This window comes from Dipodomys merriami, unplaced genomic scaffold, assembly GCF_024711535.1.
Source record: "Dipodomys merriami isolate MVZ:Mamm:240054 unplaced genomic scaffold, mDipMer1.0.p SCAF_6, whole genome shotgun sequence".
NCBI lineage: Eukaryota > Metazoa > Chordata > Mammalia > Rodentia > Heteromyidae > Dipodomys > Dipodomys merriami.
In genome coordinates, this window is record NW_027206179.1 from 18150745 (window position 1) to 18170339 (window position 19595).

Below are 19595 nucleotides of genomic sequence, written 5' to 3' on the forward strand. Positions count from 1 at the left end.
AGGAAATAAGAATGGCCAATAGACACATGAAGAAATGCTCAACTTCTCTGGCCATAAAAGAAATGCAAATCAAAACAACATTGAGATTCCACCTCACCCAAGTTAGAATGGCTATAATCAAGAAATCTAATAACAATAATGCTGGAGGGGAAGTGGCCAAAAGGGAACCCTACTGCATTATTGTTCAACCACTTTAGAAAGCAGTATGGAAGTTCCTCAAATGACTCCATATAGTGCTCCCCTATGACCCAGCAATCCCACTTTTGAGCATTTATCCAAGTAAGGCCACACTAAAGCTACCAGTAAAACTATGTTTGTTGCAGCATTATTCACCAACCCAGATTGCCCCTCAATAGATGTGATACACACACACACACACACACACACACACACACACACACACACACACACACAAGAAAGACAGACATCGCCCCATTTGTAAGGAAATAGAAAGACTTGGAAAAAATCATATTAAGTAAGTATGCCAGACCCAAAGAAACATAGTTTTCCTTATTTGCAATAAAAAAATTAGTATACATCTAGGATAATCTTATCAGATAAGCAGAATAGCTTAAGAGCTATGTACCTATGACCTTAGATGATGATGCTAAGCAAAATGAACTCCAAGACCTGGACACAAGAGGTTTTTCTTGATGTTGTTGTTGTTGTTTTTAAATGTACCATGTGATTATTTTTGTTTCTTTTGTATGTTCTTCCCCCTATGGTATATCCCCTGTTGTCACTGTATTTGATGTTGGTACCCTGCATTGTGTATACATTTGTTTGAATTAGGGAAGGGAAGGGGAACCACACACTGGTGAGACAAAGGACAACAGGGGAACCAATGCAACAGCGATACTCACAAGACAATATGTTGGAAACGATCTGTACAACTTGGGGGTGATGGGGGGAGGGAAAGTAGGAGAAAAATAAAGGAAAGGATAACAAGGTTGACAAGAAATGTACTTACTACCTTACCTTACTTATATAACTGTAACCCTTCTGTATATCACCGTGACAATAAAAAAATGTTTGAAGGGAAAGAAAAGTAGAATATGAAGCTGGAAGATGGGTTGGCAGTGAAAATAAAATCCTTTCAGTGTGCAACTGTATCAGTCAGGATTCAAGCCTCAAAACAAGGGGAATGAGAGCACTGATGGCAAGAAATGGCCACAGGGATAAGAATTCATAGCCGGAATGGAGAAAGCCACATGTTTTATGGAAGAATATAGACGCAAGTCTTAAAATGTCTGTGGTAACTGAAATGATAGCAAAAGTGGGGTCAGGAAAATAAGAAAGAAATGGACTTCAGACTCAAATAGAGAACACTGGTCATCTATGGGCACAGAGTTAAAAAAAAAAAACCAGCCAACAAGGTATTGCAGGGTAATGTAACAGAGCCATGAAAAGAGAAAAAAGCAAAGCCACCGAGACAGACTGGAACTTGTCTGAGCTCAACTCCAAGAAGAAGCCACACCAGGGAGGAAGGCAGGCATTGGGAAAGCTCCCTGGCATTCAGGGATCATGAGAGCAAGGCAGCCACCCTTCCTCGGGTCTGTGCAAAGGGAACACAATGAGCAGATCCTGCAATGTCTGATGCACACAGAGAACGCCATGATGGGGAGTCCCATGCATGTGCTGGGAGGACCCGGTGTGGAGTTCCCCTGCCAGGCGGGTTTCCCAGGACCATGCACATAGATTGCACTCCCTTCTTATTCTCTGATCTCTTCCTGAGCTCCATCTTTGTCAAATCCCAACCAGAAGCGAAATAGTGGGGATGTCTTGATGTAATTTGTGCAAGCGAGCCTCTCACAGTCAAAGAAGAGGAGAGAGGTGGAAAAGCCCAAGAGGAAGAGGCCTAGGGAGCAAGCACTCAGCCATTCCACACTAGAAACCCAAGGCAGAAGGTGAACACTGGCATGCATTGCACATTCAGAAGGTCTGTGTGGAGGAACCCGGGCTGATTTCATTTGTAAATCATCTATTTGTCAAAGGGGATAGATAATGCATTTTTAGCATCAGTCATAAAATTATTAACATGAGGAATTGAACTAGGCTAATGACTGGGTTGAGGGAGCCACAGGATGTTCTCAGGCAGAAAGCGTCTTCCTTATTAAGAGAAAAAGAGCTGAAGAAAAGAGAAGGAGAAAGAAGACTCGCCGTTGGAACATATCTTCTTCATGTACAGAGTTGTTTTCACCATTCTGTGTCACACAGACATCCTTCAACTGGACTGCTTGGCAAAGTCAGGCACTGGGCTGCTGGCCCTCCTTGCTGCTGACAGACAGAACGCCTATTTTCAGTGAGCTATCTCCTTAGTGGCGCTCAGCTTCGCTCTAATCACACAACTTCCTCAGTCCATTTCATTCAGCCAGGTTGAGATTTCTCTTTGCAAGATGGCATGCCTTAGTTTACTAAATAAACACCCGTGTTTTTTTTTTTTTTGGTTTGGTAATGTGCCAACAAACTATAGATGTGTTTTTATTGCCCAAGGTGGCCAGTATTAGTTCCTGATCATCATATGCCTCGCATTTATTAAAAGACTATTTGATTTAGGATGCAATAATAGAAAAAAAAGTGTTTTCCTACCTATGGCTTTAATTATGCAGATTGGCTTTTCTGGGGTGCGGGGAGTAAAGAGGTATTAACAGGATTCAGTGAATTTCTAACTTAAATCACACAGTGATCACAATGGTATAAGTCATTATTTGCTAACCAAGGTTGATGAATCCTCTGCGGGCTGCCAGTAATTATTCCCAAGCACCTATTATGAGGATACAGAAAATTGCCATAGTGTGCTGACTCAGCAGCGTGCATTAAGTCTTCCCTCCCTCTTCCTTCTCCAAGCTCTGAGATTTCACCATGATATATCTAAGCTGATTCACCCAGCAAAGTCCTATTAAATTTTAAATTATCTGATCACATCACTGATGTTAGAGTAAGATATAAATGAAAGGCAATACTGAAGTGATTTATTTGCGAATGTCACCCTAGAATATTAGTAACAACTATAACACAAAAATCGTTCCCAGGGATCTCTGTGACTACCTTTGTTTAAGTGTCATAGAGAAAACAAGGAACGGAACAGATCAAGCATAGGGCCTTTCTCCCTCTGAGCCTGCTAAAGATGGCTTTGCTCCATTATAAGTGGTTGAAACCCAACCTGCTCTTGACAAAGCCAAAAGGGAAGGGATTGGATGTCACTGATTGGATGTCAGCTGAGGAGTCTTGGCCTCAAGGATGCCTAGTGACACATTTAGCTTGCTCTTCCACCATCCTTAAGATGCCCTTTGTCCTGCACATTGATCTAGCTCCTGCTTGATGAAGTCATGTTTCTTTAGACAATGGAAGGAATATACTCTAAGTGTGAGTAACTAACCTTGGGGTTTCTAGAACACGATTCTTACATGTAGACTTCTAGGGCACTGAAGTAATGCCAAGGTACAGAATCTCAGGTCTTCAGAAATGTAAAGAGACTGCAGTAAATGAGTCCTACAAGATTAGGCTTACACAGAGAGGCTGTCATGGTGAAACTGAGTTGTTAATTTGATTGGTTTGAGCCACAGCTAAGAGATTCAAAAAGCCAAGCTCTGGATGCATCTGTGATTGGGATGTATCAATGAGGACATTTCCAGAGGCAACTAGATCATCAATGGTTTCATCTCCTGTTGGACTGAGAATCTACATATATTATTTCAAGATGGTAGAAGCAGCTTGGGTTTAGTCGGAAGTAGTTGCCCAGGAGTAGGATTTGAAGATATATTTTGATCTTGGCATCTTCTTGTTATTTCTCTTTGCTTCTTGGATGCCCTAAGGTGAGCAGTTTCCTTCCACCATACCCCTCAGCCATGGTGCTTCTGAAACTATGACCTACAACCAATCTTCCTTTGTTTAAGTTGTTTTATTTGTGTATATGTCACAGCAACAAAGGTCTAACAGACAGGGTCCTCAGGTGTGGACCCCATGACTTTGTTGAAGAGATTCAGTCAGCTTGAGTTCACCCTGGAAACGGAGGACCCCAACCACAATCCTTTCCGCTTTTCTCATCTCTTCCTGCCTTCCCTACTGACCAAATTCCACCAGAGGTAAGGTGACGAGGCTTGTGGTAAGGGCCAGGGTCAGAAGACCTAAGTACTAGGTAAAGCCTCCTACAGGGACATGCAAAGTGGAGAATAAACATTTCCTCAATAAAAAGGAATAGAATTACCAAAAGGTGAGTCACAAGGAATGTGTGGATATGTTAAGAATTCCCAACATGGATTCTAACACCACAACCATAGCCCTGAATTCCATTGGAAGTTCATGAAGGTAAAGCCAGGATCCTAAGCAGATCTGAAGTATAGATCACAGAAAAAATATAGTTAAATAATCACCACATGAAGCACTTGGGAATGAGTTGCCCTTGTTGTCAATACCATTTATTTCACCAGAAGCTTATGTAATTTAATCTTTCATGAGGTCTCTTTGATAGCTAGCTCATAAAACTCCTAGAATATTAGTCACTGGCTCTCTCCAGTTATAAAGAACTTATTCCAGCACACACTATGAGTTCTCAGATTCTCTTCCAGATTCTTACCACATTCTTCTTTCCAAAGCTGGTGAGGATCTTCATGAAGAGGCTAGACCACTAAGTAACCAAAGCAGAAACAACTTGTATCCACCCAATGACCACATAAAACAAGGTGGACACGGACATAGATGGAACTGAGCACCTTACATCACTGGCCTTAGAAATCATCTGTTCACATATTTATTTCTCTTCTCCAGAGTGGATGTATTCCTTAAAGCATAAGACTTGTTTTCTTCATATGCTTATGTTTATTATTGAAATAGTACTAAAAAGAATGTGTGCATTACAGCTAAGTCACCTGATGGCAGAAAGTGAATCCATATCTGAATGGTGTCTAATCACAACAGTGTCCTAACCTGAATTATGACTTCATGGCAAGAGCATCATTAGAATTTTCTGGCAGATCAGCACAGTAGCAGCAATACAAGCAGACTTCCAGACTACCATATGCATAAACTGCTTTGTTGAATGACAACTCCTTTGTATAACTAACTAAAGATAATAAAACATATTCAAAAAAAGAAGTAGACCAGGAAAGGGAAAAAAATGAAACCACATTGCTTATGCATTTGCAAGCAAACCGTTCCTATGTCATGTATTTATTTGCACACTCATGTATGTGCATACAAGTGCAAGAAAGCAGTGCCAAACCCTCTCAAGCCAATCAAAGAATGGTGTCAGAGAGAATTAACTGAGGGGAATTAAGAAGTCTCTCAAAAACGTGTTTTTTTTTATCTCATAAAAAGTGGGGCACCACCCATGGCTGCTTCTCCCCAGCAGAGAGCCTGTTTAGAAAATGCTGATGTACTATGAACCTTAAAAGGTAGGTTCACAGAGACATTTTCTTTTTAACTTCAGTGAGAGAACACAACACTAAATATTCCAAACTGCTGCTCTGTATTCGCCAAAGAGACAAAAGAAACAGCGGGTGCGAGAGAGGTACAGTCTTCTAAACACAACAAACGGTAAGAAGCCTGTCTCCTGGGGGGGAAATCTTGAGAAATAATCAGTGCACAACAAATATTATTAAGTGGCAAAAGAAAACACAGTAAAGTACAGGTGGAAAATATATTCAGGGCTGTAACTGTGCCAGGAAAACAAGACAAATATGGAACTTCAAAAATCTTCAGAAAATAGATGGAAGGGCTATAGAAGGTACTGCCAAATAGCCAACAAAATGTAGACTGAACACATACCTAGGGTACATAATGAATTGCAAGGAAAAAGAGAATGTATTTCACAGATCTATTGTTCCTGCTAAATTCCAATGGAAACCAGCTGTGTAAGTAGAACAAAAGGCTTAAGGAGATCCAACCATGAGCAGACATGACATTCATTCCTTAAAAAGGGTCAAGATCCTGTCTGCTCTTTAACTCCCATGTTCTAGCCACCATTCTACTGATCATGTCCTGCAGTCAGGAAGACCCAGCTGTCAGCAAGAACCTGAAACATGATCATTGTTCGAGGCACTGCCTACCAGGCTCCAAGAGGCTATAAGTTAAAGCCACCGCACTATAGGGAGTACAAACTTCCCACTGATGCTGTGGTTACCCAGGAGCCAAAGGTGACCTCACAGTTGGCATCTCGAAGTTTTATTTTCCTGATTCCAGTAAAGGGAGTCCCCAAAGATCTGGGGTGACCATCCCTCTACGAAGGGATGTGCAGATCAACAAAGCAATAACAGAAAATGTATGTGGGCCGGTGGTTCTCTAGAGCCTGCGATTTTTATTCTTGAGGAGACACTCTGGTTGCCTGGCTAGAGAAGGGTACTGCTGACATCTAGTGGGTAGAGGTCACTCACAGATGCTGTAAAACATCCTAGAGTGTGGAGAAAAGCTCCCACCAAGAAGGATGCTGAGACAGGGAAACAAGGAGGTAGACTGGGAGAGACAAAGCAGGGATAACCTAGCATGAGCTATGGGATTGATATAAACCACCCAGGGAGGAGGGTGAAGCACTTAACCACATTATTAGTGTGAGATGCATTTGCTGGGGTGGATGGGCATGCACAAGAGAAAAACAGCAAGTACCAGGAACAGGATGAGTCAGAGGCCACACAGTAGCCTCTACACCACACTAAATTAGACAAGCAGAGCTAAGCATTAGAGCATTTTAGATTTGTTCTGAGATATGCAAATAGGGAGAGAGAGAGAAAGAGACAGAGAGACAGAGAGAGAGCCTAAAACCCTGTGCAAGCCACCAAGGAAATTCAAGGGAGAAAGGAGGGTCTACTTGAATGGTAAATACCTGAGTTGTCCGGCTTCAAGGAAGTAAGATTCCCAGTTTCCCCAGCAGTTATGGAGAAGGTGTGAGACCCTAGATTGACACTTGGTGGGTTGGTTCTCAATGTAAACCTCCAGGCACACGGGGACGAGTGGTTTCCTTTACAGCAGGGTGCAGAAGGAGAGAATTCTGGGACAAGGCAGGACTTCTCCTGAATGTACAGATTCAACCGCAGGCCAGAAGCCATGGTCCTAACAATCATGTGAGGAAAAGTTCAAACTGTGAAAGAGGACTAAATAGAAATCTTTTTATGTAATTCTAATTAAAAATACCAATGGAATCTTATTTGGAATAAGACATGCCACTTCCTACATTAAAGCAAAACTATCTAGAAAACTAAGAAATAATAGCAGTGACCTTAACTTTGATTGACATTAAAATAGACACCAAAGTTGCAATGATTAAAAAGTACATAAATCGAGGATCAGTGAAATAAAATAGCAAGGTCCCCTTTTGTTGTGATTGTTTGTTTATCTGTTTGTGAGAGGGTAAGAGGGGGACACAGAAAGAGGACAAAGGGTGAACAAATGCAGCAGTGATGCTCACTAGATGCTATGTCAAAAATGAACTGTACAATCTGCAGGTGGGGACAAGAGGGAAAAACAGGGTGATCATGAGCAAGGGAGTGACATTGACCCAAAAGAAATGTACTCTTTATCTGACTTATGTCACCATGGTCTTTCTGTACATCACCTTTACAATAACAATAAATAATTTTTTAAAAAATACATAGGGGCTGGGAAGGTGGCTCAGTGGTAGAGTGCTTGCCTCACATGCATGAGGCCCTGGGTTCGATTCCTTAGCACCACATAAACAGAAAAAGCCAGAAGTGGTGCTGTGACTCAAGTAGTAGAGTGCTAGCCTTGAGCTGAAGAGCAGAGGGACAGCGCCCAGGCCAAGAGTTCAAGCCCTATGAATGACAAAAATAAAAAATAAATAAATAAATAAAAATAGGAAATTCCAAGTTAGACAAAAACATGCCCAGAAATCTAGTGCATTTTGAAGACATTCTTTTAACCTATTGGGGAAAATAGATTGCAAAGAGATGTCTATCAGGAAAGAAAAATAAAAGTAAACCCCTACCTAACTTCATATTAAATTAAAGTAGATGAATGAAGGGGCCTTGGCAGGCTAGGTTAGAATGCTGACAAACAATGAATGACACCCCAGTCCTCCCACATTTGAAGGTGAAACAAAAAGTTACATACTGAAAATTGAACAATTAAAAGCACTAGACCAAAAATACACAGAAAATCCAGGATGCTGGCATTCATGTCCTACGAATACTATACTGAAGGCTTATTCCCAGACTCTTGGTTTAAAGGCGGCCATTTCAGCGCCCCACATGGCTCTCTGGGACCCAGAGACAGAAAGTTCACACAGACTCCAGCAGTCTGTCTGAGACAAACTTGTCACAAGGTATTCAAGTGACCCAAGACATTCGATGGGATCACATGCATATCAAGCCAAACCTGACTGCAAATTTAACAAATCCCACATATCGTGGGACTTAGCCAAATCCAGTGAGTCATATAGAGTGGATTTTTGCTTTCATCGTGTTTTAGAGACTTTCCCTGAACTCTGTGAGCATCTACAACTTTTCTTTCTTTTTTTTTTAACAAGTTTGTGTTCAGTGATCCATGAATGTTGTGATACATCGCAAATCCCTACAATACCAGGCATGCTTAGAAAGATCTTATTTTTTGTTGTTCCTTATACTCTCATCTACTTTAGTGTAAATCAAAGCCTTTTCACAAATTTCAAAGGGCTACCACATTAAAAGGACTTCAATGGCAAAGTGTCAACAATTGTGTGCGATGAGCTGAGAAATGTTTCCGGAAAATTTCTATCAAAAGAGAGTATGCATCTGTAATTCTGACTTTGCACCAATGATCTCACAACACTCTCTGCAAGAATTAGAGGGCCCCCACCCCGTGACTACAGGTAGCACAATTTTAAAATACAGTTGTAAATGACACTTCTATCCGTGTTAGCAATGGAGGGGAGTTAATAAAGTCAGAACACTTGTAGATTAGAATCACCTTCATAAATGCTTATTTACATGTTTGTTTAATGGAACCACTGGAAAATGCAGTATTGAGCTACCTTCAAACTGCCCAGAGACTGTCCACAAAATAAAAACTTCATTCCTTCAAAATTGTTTGTATAGGTCTTTTTATTGTTGCCTATGTTTCAAAATAGCTATGTAATCCTTATTTATTTTGGAAAATCTCTTTATTTTTAATCAAATGTTTTATAAATATCACCTAAAATTGTTGACATTGGATTTCCTTTAGAAATTATTTCTAAGAATCACATGCAAGCATGCTTTGGGAAATCCAGTTTTCACTTCAGATAACCAGACCAAAAACACAGACAGGATAATCATAAAACTTGTTCTAGTCTGAAGTAGTTTGGTTGTAAACAAGGAGAAAATTGTATCTTACTTTGAGTTGTGTAAAACATATATTAAACAAATTTGACTATCATCTATTTAATGTTCTATCTCCAATTTGCATATGACCCAAGTAATTAAGAATCATCATCCTAAAAACACTCCAAATTTACCCTTCACTTTTACATAGAACTATTACAATTTCATTTAAATATTGAAATTCCCACTAATAAGTTCAACTGAAAACACCTTATAAGATATAATCACAAGCAAAATTAACTCAAAAAAACATATAACCACAAGCATTTATACTCATCAAACAATGTGATAGGAAAGGCTTCAAGTATTTCTGGGTTCCTTGATTCTTGGCATACCCAAGGTGATCTGTTGAGCATTTTCTGGGATATGGACAGTTGGCCTGATGGCTCTTAGTTCTTTCTCATAAATATATTTCCTACCAGTGAACAAAAATTCTTAGTAAATGACTGAGATGCCTATAAAGCAATTTGAGCTGCGCATATGAAAAGTGTAAAAGGAGGCCTGAAATGTAAGATACTTTGCTATGAAATAATATTCCATTAAACAAAGAGCATCAAGAATGAAATGTACTGCTTAGTATGAGCTAAATACATGACACGAAAATAAACTTTTTGTTAAATCAGTAAGAATCTAAAACTACCATGGACTATAGTTTGCTGAAGTATGAAGTGGTTACCATTACTTGCACTTGTAGACATGAGATGCATGCCTAGTTTGGGTTTGTCAAAGTGAAGATCAGGAAGCCAAATGAAATCTAACTTGGGATAATCTTCTGGTTTCTTGGTATTCTGTCCTCACGGAAAGCTTAGCAGAATGAGTGAGAATTTCTCACAGAATTTCAACTCTAATATTATCAGAGTCCTTTATTTGTGGGGTGTTCTTCCTCTGCAACAACACTTTTGGATTCATATTAATATGTTCCTTGTCTGAGTTTTTTAGATATTTTCCATATTTCTTTTTTTGCGGGGGGGAGGGGGTCCGGTCATGGGGCCTGAACTCTGGGCCTGGGCACTGTCCCTCAGCTCTTCAGCTCAGGGCTGGCGCTCTACCACTTGAGCCACAGCGCCACTTCCGGCTTTTTTCTTTTTGTTTATGTGGTGCTGAGGAATAGAACCCAGGGCCTCATGCATGCAAGGCAAGCACTCTACCACTGAGCCACCTTCCCAGCCCCTATTTCCCATATTTCTGAGAACATTCAAAGGGATATCAGGGCTTGTACTTAAAGTTTTCTTCCAAATGGATAATCCAGACTGTGGACATAGTTCACACCTGGAGAAGGGAAGGGAGAGGTAAGGGGGAAGGGGGAAGAGGGGAGGGGAGGGCAGTCTGTTCCTCACTATTTTTTTTCCCAGAAGAGCATCATCCTGGAGCCCTCTGAATCCATCTCACCAGTTCTCTGGCTATCAAATTGGCCTCACTTAATTCTAGAACTCTCTAAAAAAAAATCCAAAGTATAGTCTAGTCACATATGACTGCATATAAAAGAAAAGCTTCTGTGAAACTATTTAAGTGTCTGAGTTTAAAAAAAAATTAAATCTACGGTGGGCTTATTCTGCTACCAGCCTAAAGGAACAGAAAGCTGGGACTGTGAAAAGGTCAATTTTCAGACGCCTGTCTGATGGAGGTATTCAAGCATGGATGGAAAGAGAGGTGAGAACTAATCAAGCAAGCTGATCTCATCCTAAACACACGTTAATTTATGAGGTGTTAACAGCAGGGGAATTAGCCCATGAAATAGCTGCTCATTTTATTAAGCAAAAAGGTATTGGAATGTGTCAGTCTCATTATAACAGAAATAGGAAGTCTGTCATGCCAGAAGACAAGTAGATAATGACTGAAATGGGTTGCAAAATGGAGCCCGTCTAGTGAGGGGTCCAGGCCATCCCAGTTCAGGGTCCTAAATCAGAAGCCAAACTTTAAAGCTTGTTTCTTCAGTCTTGAAAAGAATCTATGAGCAACTGATGGTTGGTCTCCTCTTTCAATTTTCTCAGCTGTTTGCTGAGGAAAATTCCATTCCACTTCTTCCCAAGGGATAACTTTTGGAGTTGCTCATTTCTTCTAACTGGTAAATGTAATAGTTTCCTCTACTGTGTGTTTATAGACTTCGAAGTAATCACTTGCAAATTCTAAGGGACAAGGAGTACAATGTACCTCCTTTGCATTTATTCAAAATCTACTAGCAGGTCATTGGAATGCACAGGCCAGTATTCCGAATATCACTTCTTGAGTTCTGAGATTCAGCATGCAGTATTTTGTTGAATTGATATAAATGCCAACGCAAAGCAAAAAGCAATCCAATCATTTAACTGGACCTTATTTCCTTCATAACAAGTGTTTCAATCTGCTACATAGAGGTGACCTTTCCTTTTGCTGAAATCTTCTGGTAATTATTACCTGTACTATTCATTTGTCAATTTATTTTTATAAGAAAGTGTTTCTTTTTTACAGGTGTGTTATTTTAGTATTTCATTACTGCATTCCTCCATACTTAAGATTTAGTCACATGTTTAAGTCTCAAAAGATAAAAGATGAATAATTAATATTTCAGATGCCCTCACTCTTATTTGGGAATCTAGGGCAGAGTTTGGAATAGTTAGGTCTAACCCAACAATTTAGTGACTAGGTTTTCTTGACCTCAAATAAAATATCAGAGAAAAGTGAACAGATACCCATAGATCCAAAAAGAGAAAAACTACATCTTTCAGAAAATCTTCACAGGATCCTAAATAAGTTCACTCATGAAGATACTTATGATCTTCTCACATCTGAAAAAACACAAGCTGGGCACAGAGAAATGCAATGTTTGTGTAGAGACAACCAGTGCACTTTGCAGCTTGTTTCTGTGATTTTGTATAAGTTACACAAGCTCTCCACAGCTCCATTTTCCCAAGAATGGGACACATACATATGAACCAAGTGGTCTAAGGCAGCCACTCCAGAAGCTGCTCAGATCGTAGAGTCTGCTCAGGACAGCAGCACCAAATGCTGTCTTTATCCTCACGGCCATATGGATGGGGAAAATCAGGCAGCTGAATATATTTCCTTCTATGATTTTATTTTACAGAACGATCAAAGCTCTTTACCCAACTCTGACAGGTAAACAAGCTTTGATGCACACATTTTTTGTGCATTATCTCTCCCTGTAAACTCATCTTACTCTTCTACATTGGTTTTATTCTTAGTTGGAATATTTTTCTGCATGTGTTTTTGTCTTATTACAATGTATTTTCCCATCTACAAAAAATATTATAAAGTTGTCTAAACACATGAGTAAGATCAAGAAAGTAAGCACTGATCAGGATGGTGATATGTGTCTGTAGTGATTGCTTCTTGAGAAGTAAACATGGAAAATAGCAGTACAAGGCCAAGCCCAGGGAACATAATGAGATGTCATTTCTAAAACTATACAGTTACTTGGGAGAGTAAAGAGGAGGATTGCAGTCCTAGGCCCTGGCAAAATCAAGAGACCTTACATAAAAACAGCTTAATGTGTACCTTGAGTGATAGAGTGATATCCTAGCAAGTTTAAGTTCTTGAGTTTAAACCTACTGCCAACAGAAATTCATTAGTCAATTAGTTAATTACTGATAACTATTAGAGAGAGGCTAATTTCCTAAAGGATTATCCAATTCAGTTATTGTGTGCTAAGTCAACAAGCAAAAATAGAAAAGAAATGGAAAGCAAAAATGTAAACTGACCACAGTTTTTTACTTTCCAGATGGTTGCTGTTTCAGTAAATAGAAAACCTTTAGTTCTAACCATAGTTTATGAGGGAAAATAGAAACTAAATAGAATCTTACCAGGGTAATGCTCTGGTATGGGGAAAAAGAACTTCAGAGAATTAGAAAATTTCTGAAAAGGTTTTAACTAGAATTTCTCTGTTACTTATCATTAGTGTCATTTTTTAAAAAAAAATCTGACTAAGTTGAACAGGAAACCAACAATTCTTGAACATCTGAGATTTTCATGTTAGACCTGTCACTTTACAATAACTTCTCTCAACAGCTTGGACCTTACTATTTTACACCCTTGGGAATATTACCCAAGTCCTAGAGGTCAAAGTTCTGACCTAAGCCTCTTAGTTCCCAGAGATAGCCCATGCACCTGGTCTGCAAATTAATGTTTTTAAAGCACCCACCCCCGAACACATAAACTTTTAAAGCTCTAAGTCATTTCTTTCAATGTGTTTCAGAAAAATGCTGATCCTCACAGATTCACTTTCAAAAATCTGGATATAGTTTCCATAATATTTTGAGGGCAAATCTCCAAATGTTCAGAACTATTAAAGATAGTGGAAATGACCAGGCGGTCTTAACAAAAATTGTTATCAGCTATGAAAGCCGCCAACTGGAAAAGTTTTGCAAATTAACCCTTCCATTTCCCCAGCTATGAACTTTCTAAATCAATTTCTTCAAGAAATCTGATTATCCTTTTATTTCAAAAGCTATCATTGGAAGAGGAAGGAATGAAAAAGCAGAGACCAATGGATTTTAGGTCAATAAAACTCTGCAGTACTATAATGTGGACAGCACCAAGAATGAATCCTTAGGTAAACTATGCACTTTGGGTGAGAATGATGTGTCATTTGGGTTATCAGTTGTACAAACTGACACTCTGATGTGAGATGTTGAATGATAATGGAGAAAGCAATACACATGTCACAAAATTCAAACTGTGATGAGTTACTTATGAGACTATCAGATTTCAAATATTAATGGGTTAAAACAAGGTTGTAACTTTGTCAAAAGAAAGTTCCTTTAATATATGTGATTAATAACAAAGGAGGCTATTTAGGACTCAATTTTTTACTAAGTTCCTTGAGTTAGATTGTGATATTCATATAACAAATATGATAGATATTCATAATCAGAGGCATCAGAGTTCTCATTAGGTACTCATTAAATGTCCACACCTTAGGATAACCTTGAAAGGTACATTAGACACTAATGAGTACAACTCTTATTAATGATAATGGAACTTGCATACATGCAGCAAGGATAGCATTGACAAACTGTAAAAATAATAGCAACTGGAATTTCAGATCTAGCATTATTCTCAGGCTCAAAATGCTTTGCTAGGAAGCAAGATATTATGTAGCTCAAATAAAACGGGGAGTCATTGGGCCCCTGCTTAGTGTTTTTCTTTATTTTGAATGTAAGTTCTTACGTTTCCTTAATAGATGACTACCCAAGCTATGTTTCAAGTCAATCAGCAATTGAACTTTCCTAAGACTTCTAATAGACCTAGTCATGAATATTACTGTCTTTCAGAGTCTGCTTTCTCCTTGCTACCTAGGCTTCCTGGTGTGCTTAAATTCCTTTTCTTCTTGAAACCTTTTTAAGATGAAGAAAATAAGGTCACCATCTTGGAAGAGGAGAAATTCTGATCTGATGAAACTATCTACCAAATAGTAATCTTCTCCTAATACACAGCTATCATTGTGAAACTCAGTAATATAAAAAGGCAGCTGCTCCAATTGTCCAGACATTCATATTTATAATTAACTGAAATCTACTCTGTGGGTTATTTCTGTACCAAAAAAAAACAGCTCTGAAAGCTGAAAGGAATAACCTTAATTTCTCTTTCACCTGAGACCCACCACACAAAGAGCTACTTCTATGCTAATGTTTTCACCCAGTGAATATTCCCACTTTATCATCTGATTAAGATGGGTTTGTGACCCACAGGCATCTCTAGACAGGTGATAGAGAGGCGGTCTCCTGTGCTGGAAAGGCAGCTGGAATTAATCACAATCATTCACTATTAGCTCTGCAGTGTGCAATGTGGGAAGCTTATTATCCCCTGGAAACTAAGTGGCGTTCTCTCCAGTAATGCAGCTTTACCTGGCATTAGATCTTCTGCCAGCCCAATCCCTTGGACACCCTCCGGTCCCATGCGTATCTTACCAGAAGGGAATTGAGAGAAAGTTTTTAACAGACCATCAAATCTGACCACTAATCCTTTGGTCAAATAGCAGTACTTTTACAGCTTGTAAATCGGTTATATAAATGGGTCATTAAAAAATACTGTTGTTCTTGAAACACTAAAAGGAAAAAGACTGTTCAAAATACCCTTCATCCATTCCTATACTTGTGAATTTTGTATCTCTTATTAAGTCACAGCCATGCATCGGAATGGGACAGACAGAGAATGTTCCACCTCTGAATCTCAATTCCTGTCTTTCTAAGAGAATCAACAATAGCAGGCTGTGTGACAGAGCCAAACTGAAGGCATTCTGACATCAGGATGCTCAATCCAGCTTCCATGTGAGGGCATCCCAGAGAATCTCATCCTCTGTTGACAAGTAAGGGTTCTTCTGGCTAGGTGCTACATAAGCACCTAGCACAAAAGAAAAAGAAATGAAGAGAAAGACTAAGTAAACACACAATCATCAACAGTGCTATAATGGCAAAGCTCCAACCCAAAAAGAGAAGGAAATGGAAAATAGGGATAGATGTGAAAAATACAGAAGCTTCCACAGACCTCAAAAAAGAGCAATTTGGATCATAACTCCTTTTTATGCTTGAACAGAAAGATTGCATTTATCGATCTTCAGCCCATCAGTAGAGAACGTTTTGAAAGGGAAGAGATGACAAATGGAATTTGATTTTGATTCTGTGTAAGATGGAGCATTCATAAGGAATGTCCATGAAGATGTGGGCTGCCAATTTCTAGTCTCTGATTGAGAGAAGACAACATATAGCTATCTGTGTCATCAGAGGACAAAAATGACACCAGACATCCTGGTGGAATGAGGTCATTCAGGAAAAGAGCACAGTATGGAAAGAAAGTGCTAACATGAGGCTTGAACAAAGTACTAAAGGGGTCACCTAAGGAAAAGAAATCCAGTCAGACTTCAGGAGAATGTGTAGGATTTGAGAGCTGGAGCATATTTGTATGCTGAGTAATGAAAGCCAGCTGAGCAGAACTTAAAAACAGGCAGGTCAGAGTACTTACTAGGTCAAGGCTTCTTGCATTTACCTAGGTTTCTGAAATGTTCTACTATCTCATGGGATTTAATTATACGTGAACTTTATTCCCAAAGAATACATGCTCCTAAGAAATGAACTGGAAGGGTTATTTTCTTAACATTGCCTTGGATGTGTTCTCAGATTCAAGGTCTTCTCTAAGGCACTGCTGGATGTTAAGGAAGATCAGGAGGCTGTGTCCACAAGATGGAGTTTAGATTTTATTCATTGTGAGGAGGAAGATCTGAACATTAGAATTCCAGAGTCCAGCTAACTTGGCAGGTGCTGATGATGAATAAGACACCTTTGTTTAAGACGTCACGAAGAAATTCAGGGGCACAGATCCTTATATCTTTCCTCATTTTGGGTGGATATTTCTTTGAATGGGGGTTGACTGCTCCTAGGTCTCTTTCTTACATACAGGCTTCTCTACCACTGATTCAAATCAGATTTCTACACACTCCATAAACAGACCAAGTCAACATGGCCAGTGAGGCCTACATTGGAAGATCCTGCACAGCCATGAGAATGGATTTATACAAGAACCGGCATCTGGCAACCCTCTCCTTCTCAGAGTACCTTCCATGACCTCATGACTTCTCCCACTCAAGGCTCTATGACCTCATGACTTCTCCCACTCAAGGCCTTTGTTCATTCTTCTCCTCCTCCTCTTCTTTCTCCTCCCCATCTTCTTCCTCCTCCCCATCTTCCTCCTCCTCATCATCCTCTTCCTCCTCCTCTTCCTCTTCTTCCTCCTCCTCTTCTTCCTTCACTTTGAGATCTTGTATGAATAGCAAACTCAAAACTGCAAGACAGGGTTTGTGATTCATACCCACATTGCTGCTCAGTACCCTTCACAGAAGGGAACAGCTGCATGGCTCAGCTGTGTAGTGACTCAAAGCAGAAGCCCAGTACTCTCCTCCCTGCCTCCCTCCCTTCTCTTTTCTCTCCACATGGGATCCAGCAGCAGATCCTCCTGGCTGCTACTGGGTAGGCCTGGACCCACACCCCTCTCCTCCTCTCTGCTGCCTGCACCCGTGTCCCGCCATTACTCTACCATGGGGCCATGCCACTAGCACGCTGCTCTGCCTCTGCTTTTACTTATGAAAGAAGCTTATCATCTTCTAACCTTGTGCAAATTATATGTCTTCCAACTTATATCATTCTTCCTAATAAACAATTCCAAGCAAATCTAGTCTGTCAGGGTCCCATATCTGCGCCTGATCTTCTCTCTCTACTCTTCATGCTCGACATTGGCCACATTGTTCCCTGAAATAGTAAAGCCCCTTCCAGCCTCAGGCCCTTTCCATTTATTGTCTGTCTACCTGCTCTCTGGTCTTCACAGGTGTGTCTTTGCTTTCCCTTACCTAAAGATCACCACAGTTAACAGCTTCTTCTAGCTACCTCCATAAGGGACGCTTCCTCACCCCAGCCCTATTTGGGGGTACTATCACACTATTTCCTTCACCTAGCTTTTTACTATTTAGAATTAATCTTTTTATTTATTTTTTTGCATTGCTGTTTTTCCCCTCCACTAACATGCATATTTAATGGGGTGACATTATCTCCAAAAACGTACTCATTACCTAATTATGTAATTGTAAACCCCTCTGTACATCACCTTTATAATAACAAAAATCTCTCTATCTCTTCTCTCTCTCTCTCTTTCTCTCTCTCTCACTCACACACACACACACACACACACACACACACACACACACACACACACACACACACACACACACACACACAAATTTAATGAAAGCAAGATACCACCGCTATTTGAGTTACTACTGGGCCTTCCTGGAGCCGGGTATAATGAGGTGTTGGATTCTTGATAAAGTTAAGTAACACTGGGATAACAGTTTTCTCCTTCAAATGCAGATACCCCATACCTCTACTGGGGAGTATGGAAAACTTTGATTTAAAATTGTTAGACCCGGACCCTGAAGGAATGTGGACACACATCTCCAATGGGTGAATGAGGACATGCGTCTGTGACTTTGTTAACGAAGTCAAAGTATCTTCAGAAATTTTAGATACTCAGACAATGGTTACATAATGAAATGCTCCTCATAGCAAGTGAAGTCCAATTTTATTTTATTTTATTTTATTTGTGAACATATTGTACAGAGGGGTTACAATTGCATGGGCAGGATAATGCGTACATTTCTTACCAAGCACTGCAGCCTCCTCCTTTGTTTACCCTTCACATCACTTCCCAGCCTCCCTCCTCCCCCTCCAATCCCCATCCAATTTCATTTTTAAATCAGGTAAATAAATTTTGTAAAAAAAAAAAAAAAAAAAAAAACTTTCTCAGCACACTATTTCAGTGAAAAGCAAGGACTCAGCAAAGTTTACAAACCTAACTTTCCTTCCCATCAGTGACTACCCATTAAGACCCAGGACCACCGCTGGGACACACAAGACCTTGAGAAGACGTCAGCTCCAGCACAAACAAACACAGTTCACTCACTGTCTCTGCACCACATCCCCCTGAAGCTCCACAGTTGTGTTGTTCACCCTTCCTGGCCCACACGTCCAGGGTGGCTAGTGATTGGAGAAAAGGAGCCTGGGTTCTTGTGCCAGAGAGCAAATGGGAGGGGCCAGATGGCTGGCCAGGTTCACACCATGTGAGCTCTGCAGAGGCAGGAGCTGGTGATAATCACTTAGGCCTCCAGCAGGAAGGGAAAGGGAGCCTGGGGACCCAATTTGGGTCTAACAAGCAACATAAGCTAGATTTTCAATAAAAAGGACATCCACTTCCCCACACCCCACCAGCCACGGTAATGACGGTGCTGGGAGGGTCAGCTGTGGGGCTTCGGCTAGCTCCCTGGCCACTGAGATGTCTCCAGCGCTCAGCCTACCCTCCTGTCAGTCTTGAACATCAGAGAAGTCTCACAAGGACTGTCTTTCTCCTTTATAAATATGTGTGCCTGATCACTATTTTTTCATAGGTTTATTGGAAGAACCAATATGAATAAATCTATAGGAAAAGCTTCAAAGAAGAGAGGCATCGGCCCTTTTCATGATAGCACCTCTCTTTTGTCAATGTCATATTTGTGATTTCCTCTGTGTCTGTCTTTCCACTGCACCATCAACTCCATTGAAGGTGGGGTAGTCAAGGACTAGCTTTGTGTTTGGCAGACTTGTGTTTGATGTGTGATCCTACCTATACTAGAAGTAGCTGAGTGAAGGGCTAGGGATCTGATCTTCACGTCCATCAGTGTACTGATGTATGAATAGGAGGCCCTTTGGGTCTCCTTTAAGAGAAGCCTACACAAGTATGAGAATAGCAACTTGCAAATAATTTCCCTCAGAGGCAGCTTTCCTTGGTGCA